Source organism: Halictus rubicundus, unplaced genomic scaffold (assembly GCF_050948215.1).
Source record: "Halictus rubicundus isolate RS-2024b unplaced genomic scaffold, iyHalRubi1_principal scaffold0162, whole genome shotgun sequence".
Taxonomy (NCBI): Eukaryota; Metazoa; Arthropoda; class Insecta; order Hymenoptera; family Halictidae; genus Halictus; species Halictus rubicundus.
This window is the reverse complement of record NW_027488703.1, coordinates 320,646-343,228: the sequence shown is the minus strand read 5'-3', so window position 1 is coordinate 343,228 and position 22,583 is coordinate 320,646.

Below are 22,583 nucleotides of genomic sequence, written 5' to 3'. Positions count from 1 at the left end.
CTATCCAATCCTCCATCCTATCCTCTATCCTATCCTCTATCCTATCCTATCCTCTATCCTATCCTATCCTCTATCCTATCCTATCCTCTATCCTATCCTATCCTCTATCCTATCCTATCCTCTATCCTATCCTATCCTCTATCCTATCCTATCCTCTATCCTATCCTATCCTCTATCCTATCCTATCCTCTATCCTATCCTATCCTCTATCCTATCCTATCCTCTATCCTATCCAATCTCATATCCTATCCTATCCTCTATCATATCCTATCCTTTATCCTATCCAATCTCATATATTATCCTATCCTCTATCATATCCTATCCTCTATCGTATCCTATCTTCTATCCTATCCAATCCTCTACCCTATCCTCAATCCTATCCTATCCTCTATCCTATCCTATCCTCTATGCAATCCTATCCTCTAACCTATTCTATCCTCTATCCTATCCAATCCCCTATCCTATCCTCTATCCTCTCCTATCCTCTACCCCATAATACCATGTATCCTATCCTATTCTCCATCCTATCCTATCCTATCCTCTTTCGTATGCTCTATCCTATCCTATCAACTATCCTATCCCATCCTCAATCCTATCCTTTCCTCTATCCTATAATCTATCCTATCCTCTTACTTATCCTATCCTCAATCCTAGCCTATCCTCAATCCTATCCTATCCTCTATCCTATCCTATCCTCTATGCAATCCTATCCTCTATCCTATTCTATCCTCTATCCTATCCAATCCCCTATCCTATCCTCTATCCTCTCCTATCCTCTACCCCATAATACCATGTATCCTATCCTATTCTCCATCCTATCCTATCCTATCCTCTTTCGTAGGCTCTATCCTATCCTATCCTCTATCGTATCCTATCCTCTATCCTATCCAATCCTCTATCCTATTCTATTCTATATCCTATCCTATCCTCAATCCAATCCTATCCTCTATCCTATCCTATCCTCAATCCAATCGTATCCTCTATCCCATCCTACCCTCTGTCCTATCCTATCCTCTATCCTATCCAATCCTCTATCCTATTCTATCCTCTATCCTATCCTATCCTCAATCCAATCCTATCCTCTTATTAAACCTATCCTCTATCTTATCCTATCCTCTATCCAATCCTATCTCATATATTATCATATCCTCTATCATATCCTATCCTCTATCGTATCCTATCTTCTATCCTATCCAATCCTCTATCCTATCCTCAATCCTATCCTATCCTCTATCCTATCCTATCCTTTATCCAATCCTACCCTCTATCCTATCCTATCCTCTATCCTATCCAATCCTCTATCCTATCCTCTATCCTATCCTATCCTCTATTCTATCCTCTATCCTATCCAATCCTCTATCCTATCCGCTATCCTATCCTATCCTCTATCCTATCCAATCCTCTATCCTATCCTATACTCTATCCTATACTATCCTCTATCGTATCCTATCCTCTATCCTATCCTGTCCTCTATCCTATCCTATCCTATCCTATCCTCTATAGTATTCTCTGTCCTATCCAATCCTCTATCAAACCCTCTATCCTATCCTATCCTCTATGCTATCCTATCCTCTATCCTATTCTCTCCTGTATCCTATCCAATCCCCTATCCTATCCTCTATCCTATCCTAGTCTCTATCCCATCCTTTCCTCTATCCTATCCTATCCTCTGTCCTATCCTATCCTCTATCCAATCCTATCCTCTATCCTATCCTATCCTCTATCGTATCCTATCCTCTATCCTGTCCAATCCTCTATCCTCTCCTCTATCCTATCCTCTCCTTTATTCTATCCTCTATCCTATCCAATCCTCTATCCTATCGTCTATCCTATCCTATCCTCTATCCTATCCTATCCTCTGTCCTATCCTATACTCTATCCTATCCTATCCTCTATCGTATCCTATCCTCTATCCTATCCTGTCCTCTATCCTATCCTATCCTCTATCCTATGCTATCCTCTATCCTACCCCATCCTCAATCCTATCCTTTCGTCTATCCTATAATCTATCCTATCCTATCCTCTTACTTATCCTATCCTCTATCCTATCCTATCCTCTATCCTATCCGATTCTCTATCCTATACTATCCTCTATCCTATCCTATCCTCAATCCAATCCTATCCTCTATCTAATCCCTTCCTCTATCTTATCCTATCCTCTATCCAATCCTATCCTCTATCCTATCCTATCCTCTATCGTATCCTTTCCTCTATCCTATCCAATCCTCTATCCTATCCTCTATCCTATCCTATCCTCTATTCTATCCTCTATCCTATCCAATCCTCTATCCTATCCTCTATCCTATCCTCTATCCTATCCTATCCTCTATCCTATCCTATCCTCTATCCTATCCCATCCTCAATCCTATCCTTTCCTCTATCCTATAATCTATCCTATCCTATCCTCTTACTTATCCTATCCTCTATCCTATCCTATCCTCTATCCTATCCGATCCTCTATCCTATACTATCCACTATCCTATCCTATCCTCAATCCAATCCTATCCTCTATCCTATCCTATCCTCCATCCTATTCTATCCTCTATCCTATCCTCAATCCTATCCTATCCTCTATAATATACTAGCCTCTATCCTATCCTCAATCCTATCCTATCCTCTGTCCTATCCTATCCTCTACCCCATAATACCATGTATCCTATCCTATTCTCCATCCTATCCTATCCTCTGTCGTATGCTCTATCATATCCTATCCACTATCGTATGCTATATCGTATCCTATCCTCTATCGTATCCAATCCCCTAACCTATCCTCTATCCTCTCCTATACTCAATCCAATCCTATCCTCTATCCTATATCCTATCCTATCCTCAATCCGATCCTATCCTATATCGTATCCTATCCTCTATCCCATCCAATCCTCTATCCTATCCTCTATCCTATCCTATCCTCTATCCTATCCAATCCTCTATCCTATCCTCTATCCTATCCTATCCTCTATCCTATCCGCTCCTCTATCCTATACTATCCTCTATCCTATCCTATCCTCAATCCAATCCTATCCTCTATCCTATCCTATCCTCTATCATATCCTATCCTCTATCCTATACAACCCCCTATCCTATTCTCTATCCTATCCTATCCTCTATCGTATGCTATATCGTATCATATCCTCTATCGTATGCTATATCGTATCCTATCCTCTATCGTATCCAATCTCCTATCCTATCCTCTATCCTCTCCTATCCTCAATCAAATCCTATCCTCTATCCTCTCCTATCCTCTATCGTATCCTATCCTCTATCCTATCCAATCCTCCATCCTATCCTCTATCCTATCCTCTATCCTATCCTATCCTCTATCCTATCCTATCCTCTATCCTATCCTATCCTCTATCCTATCCTATCCTCTATCCTATCCTATCCTCTATCCTATCCTATCCTCTATCCTATCCTATCCTCTATCCTATCCTATCCTCTATCCTATCCTATCCTCTATCCTATCCTATCCTCTATCCTATCCAATCTCATATCCTATCCTATCCTCTATCATATCCTATCCTCTATCGTATCCTATCTTCTATGCTATCCTATCCTCTATCCTATTTTATCCTCTATCCTATCTATCCTCAATCCAATCCTATACTCTATCCTATCCAATCCTTTATCGTATCCTATCCTCTATCCTATCCAATCCTCTATCCTGTCCTCTATCCTATCATATCCTCTATCCTATCCTATTCTCTATCCTATCCTATCCTCTACCGTATGCTCTATCCTATCCTATCCTCTATAATATCCTCTATCCAATCCTCTATCCTATCCTATGATCTATCCTATCCTATCCTCTATCCTATCCTATCCTCTATCGTATGCTCTATCCTATCCTATCCACTATCCTATCCTATCCTCAATCCCATCCTATCCTCTATCATACCCTATAATCTATCCTATCCTATCCTCTCCTCTATCCTATCTTATCCACTATCCTATCCTATCCTCTGTCCTATCCTATCCTCAATCCTATCCTATCCTATCCTCTATGCTACCCTCAATCCAGTCCTATCCTCTATCCTATCCTATCCTCTATGCTATCCTATCCTCTATCATATCCTATCCTCTATGCTATCTTATCCTCTATCCTATCCTATCCTCTATCCTATCCTATCCTCAATCCTATCCTATCATCTATCATATCCTATCCTCTATCCTATCCTATCCTCTATCCTATCCTATCCTCTATCTTATCTTATCCTCTATCCTATCCTGTCATCTATTCTATCCTATCCTCTATCTTATCCTATCCACTATCCTATCTTATCCTCTATCCTATCCTATCCTCCATCCTATCCTATCCTCTATCGTATTATATCCTCTATCCTATCCAATCACCTATCCTATCCTCTGTCCTATCCTATCCTCTATAATATCGTATCTTCTATCGTATCCTATCCTCTATCCTATCCTATCCTCTATCGTATCCTATCCTCTATCCTATCCTATCCAATCTCATATCCTATCCAATCTCATATCCTATCCTATCCTCTATCATATCCTATCCTCTATCGTATCCTATCATCTATCCTATCCAATCCACTATCCTATCCTCAATCCTATCCTATCCTCCATCCTATCCTATCCTCTATGCTATACTATCCTCTATCCTATTCTATCCTCTATCCTATCCTCTCCTCAATTCAATCCTATCCTCTATCCTATCCTATCCTCTATCGTATCCTATCCTGTATCCTATCCATACCTCTATAGTATCCTCTATCCTATCCTATCCTCTATCCAACCTATCCTCTATCCTATCCTCTATCCTATCCTATCCTCTATCCAATCCTAACCTCAATCCTATCCTATCCTCTATCCTATAGTATCCTCTATCCTATGCTATCCTCTATCCTATCCTGTCCTCTATTCTATCCTATCCTCTATCTTATCCTATCCACAATCCTATCCTATCCTCTATCCTATCCTATCCTCTATCCCATTCTATCCTCTATCCTATCCTATCCTCAATCCAATCCTATACTCTATCCTATCCTATCCTCTATCGTATCCTATCCTCTATCCTATCCAATCCTGTATCCTATCCTCTACCCTATCCTATCCTATTCTCTATCCTATCCTATCCTATCCTCTATCCTATCATATCCTCTATCCTATCCCATACTCTATCCTATCCTATCCTCAATCCTATCCTATCCTCTATCCTATCCTATCCTCTATGATATCCTATCCTCTATCCTATTCTATCCTCAATCCTATCCTATCCTCAATCCAATCCTATACTCATTCCTATCCTGTCCTCTATCGTATCCTATCCTCTATCCTATCCTATCCTCTATCCAATCCTATCCTCTATCCTATAATATCCTCTATCCTATCCTATCCTATCCTCTATCCTATCCTCTATCCTATCCTATCCTCTATCCTATCCTATCCTCTCCTCAATCCTATCCTATCCTCTATCATGTCCTAACCTCTATCCTATCCTATCCTCTATCCTATCATATCCTTTATCCTGTCGAATCCCCTATCCTATCCTCTATCCAATCCTATCCTCAATCCTATCCTATCCTCTATCGTATAATATCCTCTATCGTATCCTATCCACTATACTATCCTATCCTCTATCATATAATATCCTCTATCCTATATTATCCTCTATCCTATCCTATCCTAAATCCTATCCTATCCTCAATCCTATCCTATCCTCTATCCAATCCTATACTCTATCCTATCCTATCCCCTATCGTATCCTATCGTCTATCCTATCCAATCCTGTATCCTATCCTCTAGCCTATCCTATACTCTATCCTATCCAATCCTCTATCCTATCCACTATACTATCCAATCCCTTATCCTATCCTCAATTCTATCCTAATCTCTATCCCATCCTCTATCCCATCCTCAATCCTATCCTTTCCTCTATCCTATAATCTATCCTATCCTCTTACTTATCCTATCCTCAATCCTAGCCTATCCTCAATCCTATCCTATCCTCTATCCTATCCTATCCTCTATGCAATCCTATCCTCTATCCTATTCTATCCTCTATCCTATCCAATCCCCTATCCTATCCTCTATCCTCTCCTATCCTCTACCCCATAATACCATGTATCCTATCCTATTCTCCATCCTATCCTATCCTATCCTCTTTCGTAGGCTCTATCCTATCCTATCCTCTATCGTATCCTATCCTCTATCCTATCCAATCCTCTATCCTATTCTATTCTATATCCTATCCTATCCTCAATCCAATCCTATCCTCTATCCTATCCTATCCTCAATCCAATCGTATCCTCTATCCCATCCTACCCTCTGTCCTATCCTATCCTCTATCCTATCCAATCCTCTATCCTATTCTATCCTCTATCCTATCCTATCCTCAATCCAATCCTATCCTCTTATTATACCTATCCTCTATCTTATCCTATCCTCTATCCAATCCTATCTCATATATTATCATATCCTCTATCATATCCTATCCTCTATCGTATCCTATCTTCTATCCTATCCAATCCTCTATCCTATCCTCAATCCTATCCTATCCTCTATCCTATCCTATCCTTTATCCAATCCTACCCTCTATCCTATCCTATCCTCTATCCTATCCAATCCTCTATCCTATCCTCTATCCTATCCTATCCTCTATTCTATCCTCTATCCTATCCAATCCTCTATCCTATCCGCTATCCTATCCTATCCTCTATCCTATCCAATCCTCTATCCTATCCTATACTCTATCCTATACTATCCTCTATCGTATCCTATCCTCTATCCTATCCTGTCCTCTATCCTATCCTATCCTATCCTATCCTCTATAGTATTCTCTGTCCTATCCAATCCTCTATCAAACCCTCTATCCTATCCTATCCTCTATGCTATCCTATCCTCTATCCTATTCTCTCCTGTATCCTATCCAATCCCCTATCCTATCCTCTATCCTATCCTAGTCTCTATCCCATCCTTTCCTCTATCCTATCCTATCCTCTGTCCTATCCTATCCTCTATCCAATCCTATCCTCTATCCTATCCTATCCTCTATCGTATCCTATCCTCTATCCTGTCCAATCCTCTATCCTCTCCTCTATCCTATCCTCTCCTTTATTCTATCCTCTATCCTATCCAATCCTCTATCCTATCGTCTATCCTATCCTATCCTCTATCCTATCCTATCCTCTGTCCTATCCTATACTCTATCCTATCCTATCCTCTATCGTATCCTATCCTCTATCCTATCCTGTCCTCTATCCTATCCTATCCTCTATCCTATGCTATCCTCTATCCTACCCCATCCTCAATCCTATCCTTTCGTCTATCCTATAATCTATCCTATCCTATCCTCTTACTTATCCTATCCTCTATCCTATCCTATCCTCTATCCTATCCGATTCTCTATCCTATACTATCCTCTATCCTATCCTATCCTCAATCCAATCCTATCCTCTATCTAATCCCTTCCTCTATCTTATCCTATCCTCTATCCAATCCTATCCTCTATCCTATCCTATCCTCTATCGTATCCTTTCCTCTATCCTATCCAATCCTCTATCCTATCCTCTATCCTATCCTATCCTCTATTCTATCCTCTATCCTATCCAATCCTCTATCCTATCCTCTATCCTATCCTCTATCCTATCCTATCCTCTATCCTATCCTATCCTCTATCCTATCCCATCCTCAATCCTATCCTTTCCTCTATCCTATAATCTATCCTATCCTATCCTCTTACTTATCCTATCCTCTATCCTATCCTATCCTCTATCCTATCCGATCCTCTATCCTATACTATCCACTATCCTATCCTATCCTCAATCCAATCCTATCCTCTATCCTATCCTATCCTCCATCCTATTCTATCCTCTATCCTATCCTCAATCCTATCCTATCCTCTATAATATACTAGCCTCTATCCTATCCTCAATCCTATCCTATCCTCTGTCCTATCCTATCCGCTACCCCATAATACCATGTATCCTATCCTATTCTCCATCCTATCCTATCCTCTGTCGTATGCTCTATCATATCCTATCCACTATCGTATGCTATATCGTATCCTATCCTCTATCGTATCCAATCCCCTAACCTATCCTCTATCCTCTCCTATACTCAATCCAATCCTATCCTCTATCCTATATCCTATCCTATCCTCAATCCGATCCTATCCTATATCGTATCCTATCCTCTATCCCATCCAATCCTCTATCCTATCCCTTATCCTATCCTCAATTCTATCCTAATCTCTATCCCATCCTCTATCCTATCCTCTATCCTATCCTCTATCCTATCCTATCCTCTATCGTATCCTATCCTCTATCCTATCCTATCCTCTATCCAATCCTATCCTCTATCCTATAATATCCTCTATTCTCAATCCTATCCTATCCTCATTCCTATCCTATCCTCAATCCTATCGTATCCTCTATCCTATAGTATCCTCTATCCTATCATATCCTCTATCGTATCCTATCCTCTATCCTATCCAATCCTCTATCCTGTCCTCTATCCAATCCTATACTCTATCCTATCCTATCCCCTATCGTGTCATATCGTCTATCCTATCCAATCCTGTATCCTATCCTCTATCCAATCCTATACTCTATCCTATCCTATCCCCTATCGTATCCTATCGTCTATCCTATCCAATCCTGTATCCTATCCTCTATCCTATCATATCCTCTATCCTATCCTATACTCTATCCTATTATATCCTCAATCCTATCCTATCCTCCATGATATCCTATCCTCTATCCTATTCTATCCTCAATCCTATCCTATCCTCAATCCTAACCTATCCTCTATACTATCCTATTCTCTATCCTATCCTATCCTCTATCCTATCCTATCTTCTATCCTATCCTATCCTCTATCCTATTCTATCCTCAATCCTATCCTATCCTCAATCCTAACCTATCCTCTATACTATCCTATTCTCTATCCTATCCTATCCTCTATCCTATCCTATCTTCTATCCTATCTTATCCTCTATCCCATTCTATCCTCTATCCTATCCTATCCTCAATCCAATCCTATACTCTATCCTATCCTATCATCTATCGTATCCTATCCTCTATCTTATCCTATCCACTAATCTATCCTATCCTCAATCCAATAATATACTCTATCCTATCCTATCCTCTATCGTATCCTATCCTCTATCCTATCCAATCCTCTATCCTATAATCTATCCTATCCTATCCTCTATCCTATCCTATCCTCTATCCTATCCTATCCTCTATCCTATCCTATCTTCAATCCTATACTATTCTCTATCGTATCCTATCCTCTATCCCATCCAATCCTGTATCCTATCCTCTACCCTATCCTATCCTATTCTCTATCCTATCCTCAATCCTATCGTATCCTCTATCCTATAGTATCCTCTATCCTATCCTATCCTCTATCGTATCCTATCCTCTATCCTAACCTATCCTCTTTCTTAACCTATCCTCTATCCTATCCTATCCTCTTACTTATCCTATCCTCTATCCTATCCTATCCTCTATCCTATCCTATCCTCTATCCAATCCTATCCTCTATCAAATCCTATCCTCTATCCTATCCTTTCCTCTATCCTATCCTATCCTCTATCCTATCCTATCCTCTTACTTATCCTATCCACTATCCTATCCTATCCTCTATCCTATCCTATCCTCTATCCAATCCTATCCACTATCCTATCCTATCCTCTATCCTATCCCATCATCAATCCTATCCTTTCGTCTATCCTATCCTCTATCCTATCCTATCCTCTATCCTACCCTATCCTCTATCCTATAATATCCTCTATCCTATCCTATCCTCTATCCTATCCAATAATCTATCCTACCTATCCTTTATCCTATCCTCTATCATATCGTATCCTCTATCCTATCCTATCGTCAATCCTATTATATCCTCTATCCTATTTAATGCCCTATCCTATCCTCAATCCTATCCCATCCTCTATCCCATCCTATCCTCAATCCTATCCTATCCACTATCCTATCCTATCCTCTATCCTATAATATCATCTATCCTATCCTATCCTCTATACTATCCTATTCTCTATCCTATCCTATCCTCTATCCTATCCTATCTTCTATCCTATCTTATCCTCTATCCCATTCTATCCTCTATCCTATCCTATCCTCAATCCAATCCTATACTCTATCCTATCCTATCCTCTATCGTATCCTATCCTCTATCTTATCCTATCCACTAATCTATCCTATCCTCAATCCAATAATATACTCTATCCTATCCTATCCTCTATCGTATCCTATCCTCTATCCTATCCAATCCTCTATCCTATAATCTATCCTATCCTATCCTCTATCCTATCCTATCCTCTATCCTATCCTATCTTCAATCCTATACTATTCTCTATCGTATCCTATCCTCTATCCCATCCAATCCTGTATCCTATCCTCTACCCTATCCTATCCTATTCTCTATCCTATCCTCAATCCTATCGTATCCTCTATCCTATAGTATCCTCTATCCTATCCTATCCTCTATCGTATCCTATCCTCTATCCTAACCTATCCTCTTTCTTAACCTATCCTCTATCCTATCCTATCCTCTTACTTATCCTATCCTCTATCCTATCCTATCCTCTATCCTATCCTATCCTCTATCCAATCCTATCCTCTATCAAATCCTATCCTCTATCCTATCCTTTCCTCTATCCTATCCTATCCTCTATCCTATCCTATCCTCTTACTTATCCTATCCACTATCCTATCCTATCCTCTATCCTATCCTATCCTCTATCCAATCCTATCCTCTATCCTATCCTATCCTCTATCCTATCCCATCATCAATCCTATCCTATTCTCTATCCTATCCTATCCTCTATCCTATCCTATCCACTATCGTATGCTCTATCCTATCCTATCCACTATCCTATCCAATCCCCTATCCTATCCTCTACCCTATCCTATCCTCTACCCTATAATACAATGTATTATATCCTATTCTCTATCAAATCCTATCCTATCCTCAATCGTATGCTCCATCCTATCCTATCCACTATCCCATCCTATCCTCTATCCTATCCTATCCTCTATGATATCCTATCCTCTATCCTATTCTATCCTCAATCCTATCCTATCCTCAATCCAATCCTATCCTATACTCTATCCTATCCTCTACTCAATCCTATCCTATCCTCAATCCTAACCTATCCTCTATCCTATCCTATTCTCTATCCTATCCTATTCTCTATCCTATCCTATCCTATCCTCTATCCTATCCTCTATCCTATCCTATCCTCTATCCTATCCAATCCTGTATCCTATCCTCAATCCTATCCTATCCTCAATCCAATCCTATACTCATTCCTATCCTATCCTCTATCGTATCCTATGCTCTATACTATCCTATCCTCTATCCTATCCTATCCTCTATCCTACCCTATCCTCTATCCTATAATATCCTCTATCCTATCCAATAATCTATCCTATCCTGTCCTGTATTATATCCTATCCTTTATCCTATCCTCTATCATATCGGATCCTCTATCCTATCCTATCGTCTATCCTATTCTATCCTCTATCCTATTTAATGCCCTATCCTATCCTCAATCCTATCCCATCATCTATCCCATCCTATCCTCAATCCTATCCTATCCACTATCCTATCCTATCCTCTATCCTATAATATCCTCTATCCTATCCTATCCTCTATCCTATCCTATCCTCCATCCTATCCTATCCTCCATACTATCCTCTATCCTATCCTATCCTCTATCCTATCCTATCTTCAATCCTATACTATTCTCTATCCTATCCTATCCTCTATCCTATCCAATCCCCTACCCTATCCTCTACCCTATCCTATCCTCTACCCTATAATACCATGTATCCTATCCTATTCTCTATCGTATCCTATCCTATCCTCTATCCTATCCTCTATCCTATCATATCCTCTATCCTATCCTATCCTATCCTCTATCCTATCCTATCCTATCCTCTATCCTATCATCTATCCTATCCTCTATCCTATCCTATCCTCTATCGTATCCTATCCTCTATCCTACCCTATCCTCAATCCTATCCTATTCTCTATCCTATTCTATCCTCTATCCTATCCTATCCTCAATCCAATCCTATCCTCTATCCTATCTTATCCTCTATCCTATCCTGTACTCTATTCTATTCTATCCTCTATCTTATCCTATCCACTATCCTATCCTATCCTCAATCCAACAATATACTCTATCCTATCCTATCCTCTATCGTATCCTATCCTCTATCCTATCCAATCCTCTATCCTATCCTATCCTATCCTATCCTCTATCCTATCATCTATCCTATCCTCTATCCTATCCTATCCTCTATCAAATCCTATCCTCTATCCTATCCTATCCTCTATCCTATCCTATCCTCTATCAAATCCTATCCTCTATCCTATCCTATCCTCTATCCTATCCTATCCTCTTACTTATCCTATCCACTATCCTATCCTATCCTCTATCCTATCCTATCCTCTATCCAATCCTATCCTCTATCCTATCCTATCCTCTATCCTATCCCATCATCAATCCTATCCTTTCGTCTATCCTATCCTCTATCCTATCCTATCCTCTATCCTATCCAATAATCTATCCTATCCTATCCTGTATTATATCCTATCCTTTATCCTATCCTCTCCTCAATCCTATCCTATCCTCAATCCTAACCTATCCTCTAGCCTATCCTATTCTCTATCCTATCCTATTCTCTATCCTATCCTATCCTATCCTCTATCCTATCCTCTATCGTATCCTATCCTCTATCCTATCCAATCCTGTATCCTATCCTCAATCCTATCCTATCCTCAATCCAATCCTATACTCATTCCTATCCTATCCTCTATCGTATCCTATGCTCTATACTATCCTATCCTCTATCCTATCCTATCCTCTATCCTACCCTATCCTCTATCCTATAATATCCTCTATCCTATCCAATAATCTATCCTATCCTGTCCTGTATTATATCCTATCCTTTATCCTATCCTCTATCATATCGGATCCTCTATCCTATCCTATCGTCTATCCTATTCTATCCTCTATCCTATTTAATGCCCTATCCTATCCTCAATCCTATCCCATCCTCTATCCCATCCTATCCTCAATCCTATCCTATCCAGTATCCTATCCTATCCTCTATCCTATAATATCCTCTATCCTATCCTATCCTCTATCCTATCCTATCCTCTATCCTATCCTATCTTCAATCCTATACTATTCTCTATCCTATCCTATCCTCTATCCTATCCAATCCCCTACCCTATCCTCTACCCTATCCTATCCTCTACCCTATAATACCATGTATCCTATCCTATTCTCTATCGTATCCTATCCTATCCTCTATCCTATCCTCTATCCTATCATATCCTCTATCCTATCCTATCCTATCCTCTATCCTATCCTATCCTATCCTCTATCCTATCATCTATCCTATCCTCTATCCTATCCTATCCTCTATCGTATCCTATCCTCTATCCTACCCTATCCTCAATCCTATCCTATTCTCTATCCTATTCTATCCTCTATCCTATCCTATCCTCAATCCAATCCTATCCTCTATCCTATCTTATCCTCTATCCTATCCTGTACTCTATTCTATTCTATCCTCTATCTTATCCTATCCACTATCCTATCCTATCCTCAATCCAACAATATACTCTATCCTATCCTATCCTCTATCGTATCCTATCCTCTATCCTATCCAATCCTCTATCCTATCCTATCCTATCCTCTATCCTATCATCTATCCTATCCTCTATCCTATCCTATCCTCTATCAAATCCTATCCTCTATCCTATCCTATCCTCTATCCTATCCTATCCTCTATCAAATCCTATCCTCTATCCTATCCTATCCTCTATCCTATCCTATCCTCTTACTTATCCTATCCACTATCCTACCCTATCCTCTATCCTATCCTATCCTCTATCCAATCCTATCCTCTATCCTATCCTATCCTCTATCCTATCCCATCATCAATCCTATCCTTTCGTCTATCCTATCCTCTATCCTATCCTATCCTCTATCCTATCCAATAATCTATCCTATCCTATCCTGTATTATATCCTATCCTTTATCCTATCCTCTATCATATCGTATCCTCTATCCTATCCTATCGTCAATCCTATTATATCCTCTATCCTATTTAATGCCCTATCCTATCCTCAATCCTATCCCATCCTCTATCCCATCCTATCCTCAATCCTATCCTATCCACTATCCTATCCTATCCTCTATCCTATAATATCATCTATCCTATCCTATCCTCTATACTATCCTATCCTCCATCCTATCCTATCCTCTATCCTATCCAATCCTCTATCCTATCCTCTATCCTATCCTATCCCCTATCGTATCATATCGTCTATCCTATCCAATCCTGTATCCTATCCTCTAGCCTATCCTATCCACTATCCTATCCTATCCTCAATCCAATAATATACTCTATCCTATCCTATCCTCTATCGTTTCCTATCGTCTATCCTATCCAATCCTCTATCCTATCCTCTATCCTATCCTATCCTCTTTCCTACCCTATCTTCTATCCTATACTATTCTCTATCCTATCCTATCCTCAATCCAATCCTATACTCATTCCTATCCTATCCTCTATCGTATCCTATCCTCTATCCTATCCAATCCTCTATCCTATCCTCTATCCTATCCTATCCTCTATCCTATCCTATCTTCTATCCTATCCTATTCTCTATTCTATTCTATCCTCTATAATATCCTATCCTCAATCCAATCCTATACTCTATCCTATCCTATCCCCTATCGTATCCTATCGTCTATCCTATGCAATCCTGTATCCTATCCTATATCCTATCCTATCCTCTATCCTATCCTATCCACTATCGTATGCTCTATTCTATCCTATCCTCTATCCTATCCAATCCAATATCCTATCCTCTACCCTATCCTATCCTCTACCCTATAATACCATGTATCCTATCCTATTCTCTATCCTATCCTATTCTCTATCCTATCCTATCCTATCCTCTATCCTATCCTATCCTCTATCCTATCCTCTCCTCAATCCTATCCTATCCTCAATCCTAACCTATCCTCTATCCTATCCTATTCTCTATCCTATCCTATCCTCTATCCTATCCTATCCTCTATCGTATCCTATCCTCTATCCTATCCAATCCTCTATCCTATCCTCTATCCTACCCTATCCACTATCGTATGCTCTATACTATCCTATCCTCTATCCTATCGAATCCCCTATCCTATCCTCTACCCTATCCTATTCTCTATCCTATCCTATCCTATCTTCTATCGTAATCTCTATCCTATCCTATCCTCTATCCTATCCTATCCTCTATCCTATTCTATCCTCAATCCTATCCTATCCTCAATCCTATCCTCTATCCTATCCTCTATCCTATCCTATCCTCAATCCAATCCTATCCTCTATCCTCTCCTCTCCTCAATCCTATCCTATCCTCAATCCTATCCTATCCTCTATCCTATCTTATGCTCTATCCTATCCTGTATTCTATTCTATCCTATCCTCTATCTTATCCTATCCTCTATCCTATCCTACCCTCAATGCTATCCTATCCTCTATCCTATCGTATCCTCTATCCAATCCTATGCTCTATCCTATCCTATCCTCTATCATATCCTCTATCCTATCCTCTATCCTATCCAATCTTCTATCCTATCCTCTATCCTATCCTAACCTCTATCCTATCCTATCCTCTATCCTATCCTATCCAATCTCATATCCTATCCAATCTCATATCCTATCGTATCCTCTATCGCATCCTATCCTCTATCAAATCCTATCCTCTATCCTATCCAATCTCATATATTATCCTATCCTCTATCATATCTTAATCCTCTATCGTATCCTATCTTCTATCCTATGCAATCCTCTATCCTATCCTCAATCCTATCCTATCCTCTATCCTATCCTATCCTCTATGCTATCCTATCCTCTATCCTATTCTATCCTCTATCCTATCCAATCCCCTATCCTATCTTCTATCCTCTATTATCCTCTACCCCATAATACCATGTATCCTATCCTCTATCGTATGCTCTATCCTATCCTATCTACTATCCTATCCTATCCTCAATCCTATCCTATCCTCTATCATATCCCACCCTCTATCCTATCCTATCCTATCCTATCCTCTATCCTATCATCTATCCTATCCTCTATCCTATCCTATCCTCTATCAAATCCTATCCTCTATCCTATCCTATCCTCTATCCTATCCTATCCTCTATCAAATCCTATCCTCTATCCTATCCTATCCTCTATCCTATCCTATCCTCTTACTTATCCTATCCACTATCCTACCCTATCCTCTATCCTATCCTATCCTCTATCCAATCCTATCCTCTATCCTATCCTATCCTCTATCCTATCCCATCATCAATCCTATCCTTTCGTCTATCCTATCCTCTATCCTATCCTATCCTCTATCCTATCCAATAATCTATCCTATCCTATCCTGTATTATATCCTATCCTTTATCCTATCCTCTATCATATCGTATCCTCTATCCTATCCTATCGTCAATCCTATTATATCCTCTATCCTATTTAATGCCCTATCCTATCCTCAATCCTATCCCATCCTCTATCCCATCCTATCCTCAATCCTATCCTATCCACTATCCTATCCTATCCTCTATCCTATAATATCATCTATCCTATCCTATCCTCTATACTATCCTATCCTCCATCCTATCCTATCCTCTATCCTATCCAATCCTCTATCCTATCCTCTATCCTATCCTATCCCCTATCGTATCATATCGTCTATCCTATCCAATCCTGTATCCTATCCTCTAGCCTATCCTATCCACTATCCTATCCTATCCTCAATCCAATAATATACTCTATCCTATCCTATCCTCTATCGTTTCCTATCGTCTATCCTATCCAATCCTCTATCCTATCCTCTATCCTATCCTATCCTCTTTCCTACCCTATCTTCTATCCTATACTATTCTCTATCCTATCCTATCCTCAATCCAATCCTATACTCATTCCTATCCTATCCTCTATCGTATCCTATCCTCTATCCTATCCAATCCTCTATCCTATCCTCTATCCTATCCTATCCTCTATCCTATCCTATCTTCTATCCTATCCTATTCTCTATTCTATTCTATCCTCTATAATATCCTATCCTCAATCCAATCCTATACTCTATCCTATCCTATCCCCTATCGTATCCTATCGTCTATCCTATGCAATCCTGTATCCTATCCTATATCCTATCCTATCCTCTATCCTATCCTATCCACTATCGTATGCTCTATTCTATCCTATCCTCTATCCTATCCAATCCAATATCCTATCCTCTACCCTATCCTATCCTCTACCCTATAATACCATGTATCCTATCCTATTCTCTATCCTATCCTATTCTCTATCCTATCCTATCCTATCCTCTATCCTATCCTATCCTCTATCCTATCCTCTCCTCAATCCTATCCTATCCTCAATCCTAACCTATCCTCTATCCTATCCTATTCTCTATCCTATCCTATCCTCTATCCTATCCTATCCTCTATCGTATCCTATCCTCTATCCTATCCAATCCTCTATCCTATCCTCTATCCTACCCTATCCACTATCGTATGCTCTATACTATCCTATCCTCTATCCTATCGAATCCCCTATCCTATCCTCTACCCTATCCTATTCTCTATCCTATCCTATCCTATCTTCTATCGTAATCTCTATCCTATCCTATCCTCTATCCTATCCTATCCTCTATCCTATTCTATCCTCAATCCTATCCTATCCTCAATCCTATCCTCTATCCTATCCTCTATCCTATCCTATCCTCAATCCAATCCTATCCTCTATCCTCTCCTCTCCTCAATCCTATCCTATCCTCAATCCTATCCTATCCTCTATCCTATCTTATGCTCTATCCTATCCTGTATTCTATTCTATCCTATCCTCTATCTTATCCTATCCGCTATCCTATCCTACCCTCAATGCTATCCTATCCTCTATCCTATCGTATCCTCTATCCAATCCTATGCTCTATCCTATCCTATCCTCTATCATATCCTCTATCCTATCCTCTATCCTATCCAATCTTCTATCCTATCCTCTATCCTATCCTAACCTCTATCCTATCCTATCCTCTATCCTATCCTATCCAATCTCATATCCTATCCAATCTCATATCCTATCGTATCCTCTATCGCATCCTATCCTCTATCAAATCCTATCCTCTATCCTATCCAATCTCATATATTATCCTATCCTCTATCATATCTTAATCCTCTATCGTATCCTATCTTCTATCCTATGCAATCCTCTATCCTATCCTCAATCCTATCCTATCCTCTATCCTATCCTATCCTCTATGCTATCCTATCCTCTATCCTATTCTATCCTCTATCCTATCCAATCCCCTATCCTATCTTCTATCCTCTATTATCCTCTACCCCATAATACCATGTATCCTATCCTCTATCGTATGCTCTATCCTATCCTATCTACTATCCTATCCTATCCTCAATCCTATCCTATCCTCTATCATATCCCACCCTCTATCCTATCCTATCCTATCCTATCCTCTATAGTATTCTCTATCCTATCCTATCAACTATCCTATCCTATCCTCAATCCTATCCTAACCTCTATCATATCCTATCCTCTATCCTATCCAACCCCCTATCCTATCCTCTATCCTATCCTATACTCTATCGTATGCTATATCGTATCCTATCCTCTATCGTATGCTATATCGTATCCCATCCTCTATCGTATCCAATCTCCTATCCTATCCTCTATCCTCTCCTATCCTCAATCCAATCCTATCCTCTATCGTATCCTATACTCTATCCTATCCAATCCTCTATCCTATTCTATTCTCTATCCTATCCTATCCTCAATCCAATCCTATCCTCTATCCTCTCCTCTCCTCAATCCTATCCTATCCTCAATCCTATCCTATCCTCTATCCTATCTTATGCTCTATCCTATCCTGTATTCTATTCTATCCTATCCTCTATCTTATCCTATCCTCTATCCTATCCCACCCTCAATGCTATCCTATCCTCTATCCTATCGTATCCTCTATCCAATCCTATGCTCTATCCTATCCTATCCTCTATCATATCCTCTATCCTATCCTCTATCCTATCCAATCTTCTATCCTATCCTTTATCCTATCCTAACCTCTATCCTATCCTATCCTCTATCCTATCCTATACTCTATCCTATCCTATCCTCTATCGTATCCTATCCTCTATCCTATCCTGTCCTCTATCCTATCCTATGCTCTATCGTATCCTATCCTCTATCCTATCCCATCCTCAATCCTATCCTTTCCTCTATCGTATCCTATTCTCTATCCTATCCAATCCTCTATCCTATCCTATCCTCTATCCTATCCTATCCTCTATCCTATCCTATCCTCTATCCTATACTATCCTCTATCCTATCCTATCCTCTATCCTATCCTATCCAATCTCATATCCTATCCAATCTCATATCCTATCGTATCCTCTATCGCATCCTATCCTCTATCAAATCCTATCCTCTATCCTATCCAATCTCATATATTATCCTATCCTCTATCATATCCTAATCCTCTATCGTATCCTATCTTCTATCCTATGCAATCCTCTATCCTATCCTCAATCCTATCCTATCCTCTATCCTATCCTATCCTCTATGCTATCCTATCCTCTATCCTATTCTATCCTCTATCCTATCCAATCCCCTATCCTATCTTCTATCCTCTATTATCCTCTACCCCATAATACCATGTATCCTATCCTCTATCGTATGCTCTATCCTATCCTATCTACTATCCTATCCTATCCTCAATCCTATCCTATCCTCTATCATATCCCACCCTCTATCCTATCCTATCCTATCCTATCCTCTATAGTATTCTCTATCCTATCCTATCAACTATCCTATCCTATCCTCAATCCTATCCTATCCTCTATCATATCCTATCCTCTATCCTATCCAACCCCCTATCCTATCCTCTATCCTATCCTATACTCTATCGTATGCTATATCGTATCCTATCCTCTATCGTATGCTATATCGTATCCTATCCTCTATCGTATCCAATCTCCTATCCTATCCTCTATCCTCTCCTATCCTCAATCCAATCCTATCCTCTATCGTATCCTATACTCTATCCTATCCAATCCTCTATCCTATTCTATTCTCTATCCTATCCTATCCTCAATCCAATCCTATCCTCTATCCTCTCCTCTCCTCAATCCTATCCTATCCTCAATCCTATCCTATCCTCTATCCTATCTTATGCTCTATCCTATCCTGTATTCTATTCTATCCTATCCTCTATCTTATCCTATCCTCTATCCTATCCCACCCTCAATGCTATCCTATCCTCTATCCTATCGTATCCTCTATCCAATCCTATGCTCTATCCTATCCTATCCTCTATCATATCCTCTATCCTATCCTCTATCCTATCCAATCTTCTATCCTATCCTTTATCCTATCCTAACCTCTATCCTATCCTATCCTCTATCCTATCCTATACACTATCCTATCCTATCCTCTATCGTATCCTATCCTCTATCCTATCCTGTCCTCTATCCTATCCTATGCTCTATCGTATCCTATCCTCTATCCTATCCCATCCTCAATCCTATCCTTTCCTCTATCGTATCCTATTCTCTATCCTATCCAATCCTCAATCCAGTCCTACCCTCTATCGTATCCTATCCTCTATCCTATCCAATCCTGTATCCTATCCTCTACCCTATCCTATCCTATTCTCTATCCTATCCTATCCTATCCTCTATCCTATCATATCCTCTATCCTATCCCATACTCTATCCTATCCTATCCTCAATCCTATCCTATCCTCTATCCTATCCTATCCTCTATGATATCCTATCCTCTATCCTATTCTATCCTCAATCCTATCCTATCCTCAATCCAATCCTATACTCATTCCTATCCTGTCCTCTATCGTATCCTATCCTCTATCCTATCCTATCCTCTATCCAATCCTATCCGCTATCCTATAATATCCTCTATCCTATCCTATCCTATCCTCTATCCTATCCTCTATCCTATCCTGTACTCCATTCTATCCTATCCTCTCCTCAATCCTATCCTATCCTCTATCATGTCCTAACCTCTATCCTATCCTATCCTCTATCCTATCATATCCTTTATCCTGTCGAATCCCCTATCCTATCCTCTATCCAATCCTATCCTCAATCCTATCCTATCCTCTATCGTATAATATCCTCTATCGTATCCTATCCACTATACTATCCTATCCTCTATCATATAATATCCTCTATCCTATATTATCCTCTATCCTATCCTATCCTAAATCCTATCCTATCCTCAATCCTATCCTATCCTCTATCCAATCCTATACTCTATCCTATCCTATCCCCTATCGTATCCTATCGTCTATCCTATCCAATCCTGTATCCTATCCTCTAGCCTATCCTATACTCTATCCTATCCAACCCTCTATCCTATCCACTATACTATCCAATCCCTTATCCTATCCTCAATTCTATCCTAATCTCTATCCCATCCTCTATCCTATCCTCTATCCTATCCTCTATCCTATCCTATCCTCTATCGTATCCTATCCTCTATCCTATCCTATCCTCTATCCAATCCTATCCTCTATCCTATAATATCCTCTATTCTCAATCCTATCCTATCCTCATTCCTATCCTATCCTCAATCCTATCGTATCCTCTATCCTATAGTATCCTCTATCCTATCATATCCTCTATCGTATCCTATCCTCTATCCTATCCAATCCTCTATCCTGTCCTCTATCCAATCCTATACTCTATCCTATCCTATCCCCTATCGTGTCATATCGTCTATCCTATCCAATCCTCTATCCTATTCTATTCTCTATCCTATCCTATCCTCAATCCAATCCTATCCTCTATCCTCTCCTCTCCTCAATCCTATCCTATCCTCAATCCTATCCTATCCTCTATCCTATCTTATGCTCTATCCTATCCTGTATTCTATTCTATCCTATCCTCTATCTTATCCTATCCTCTATCCTATCCCACCCTCAATGCTATCCTATCCTCTATCCTATCGTATCCTCTATCCAATCCTATGCTCTATCCTATCCTATCCTCTATCATATCCTCTATCCTATCCTCTATCCTATCCAATCTTCTATCCTATCCTTTATCCTATCCTAACCTCTATCCTATCCTATCCTCTATCCTATCCTATACTCTATCCTATCCTATCCTCTATCGTATCCTATCCTCTATCCTATCCTGTCCTCTATCCTATCCTATGCTCTATCGTATCCTATCCTCTATCCTATCCCATCCTCAATCCTATCCTTTCCTCTATCGTATCCTATTCTCTATCCTATCCAATCCTCTATCCTATCCTATCCTCTATCCTATCCTATCCTCTATCCTATCCTATCCTCTATCCTATACTATCCTCTATCCTATCCTATCCTCTATCCTATCCTATCCAATCTCATATCCTATCCAATCTCATATCCTATCGTATCCTCTATCGCATCCTATCCTCTATCAAATCCTATCCTCTATCCTATCCAATCTCATATATTATCCTATCCTCTATCATATCCTAATCCTCTATCGTATCCTATCTTCTA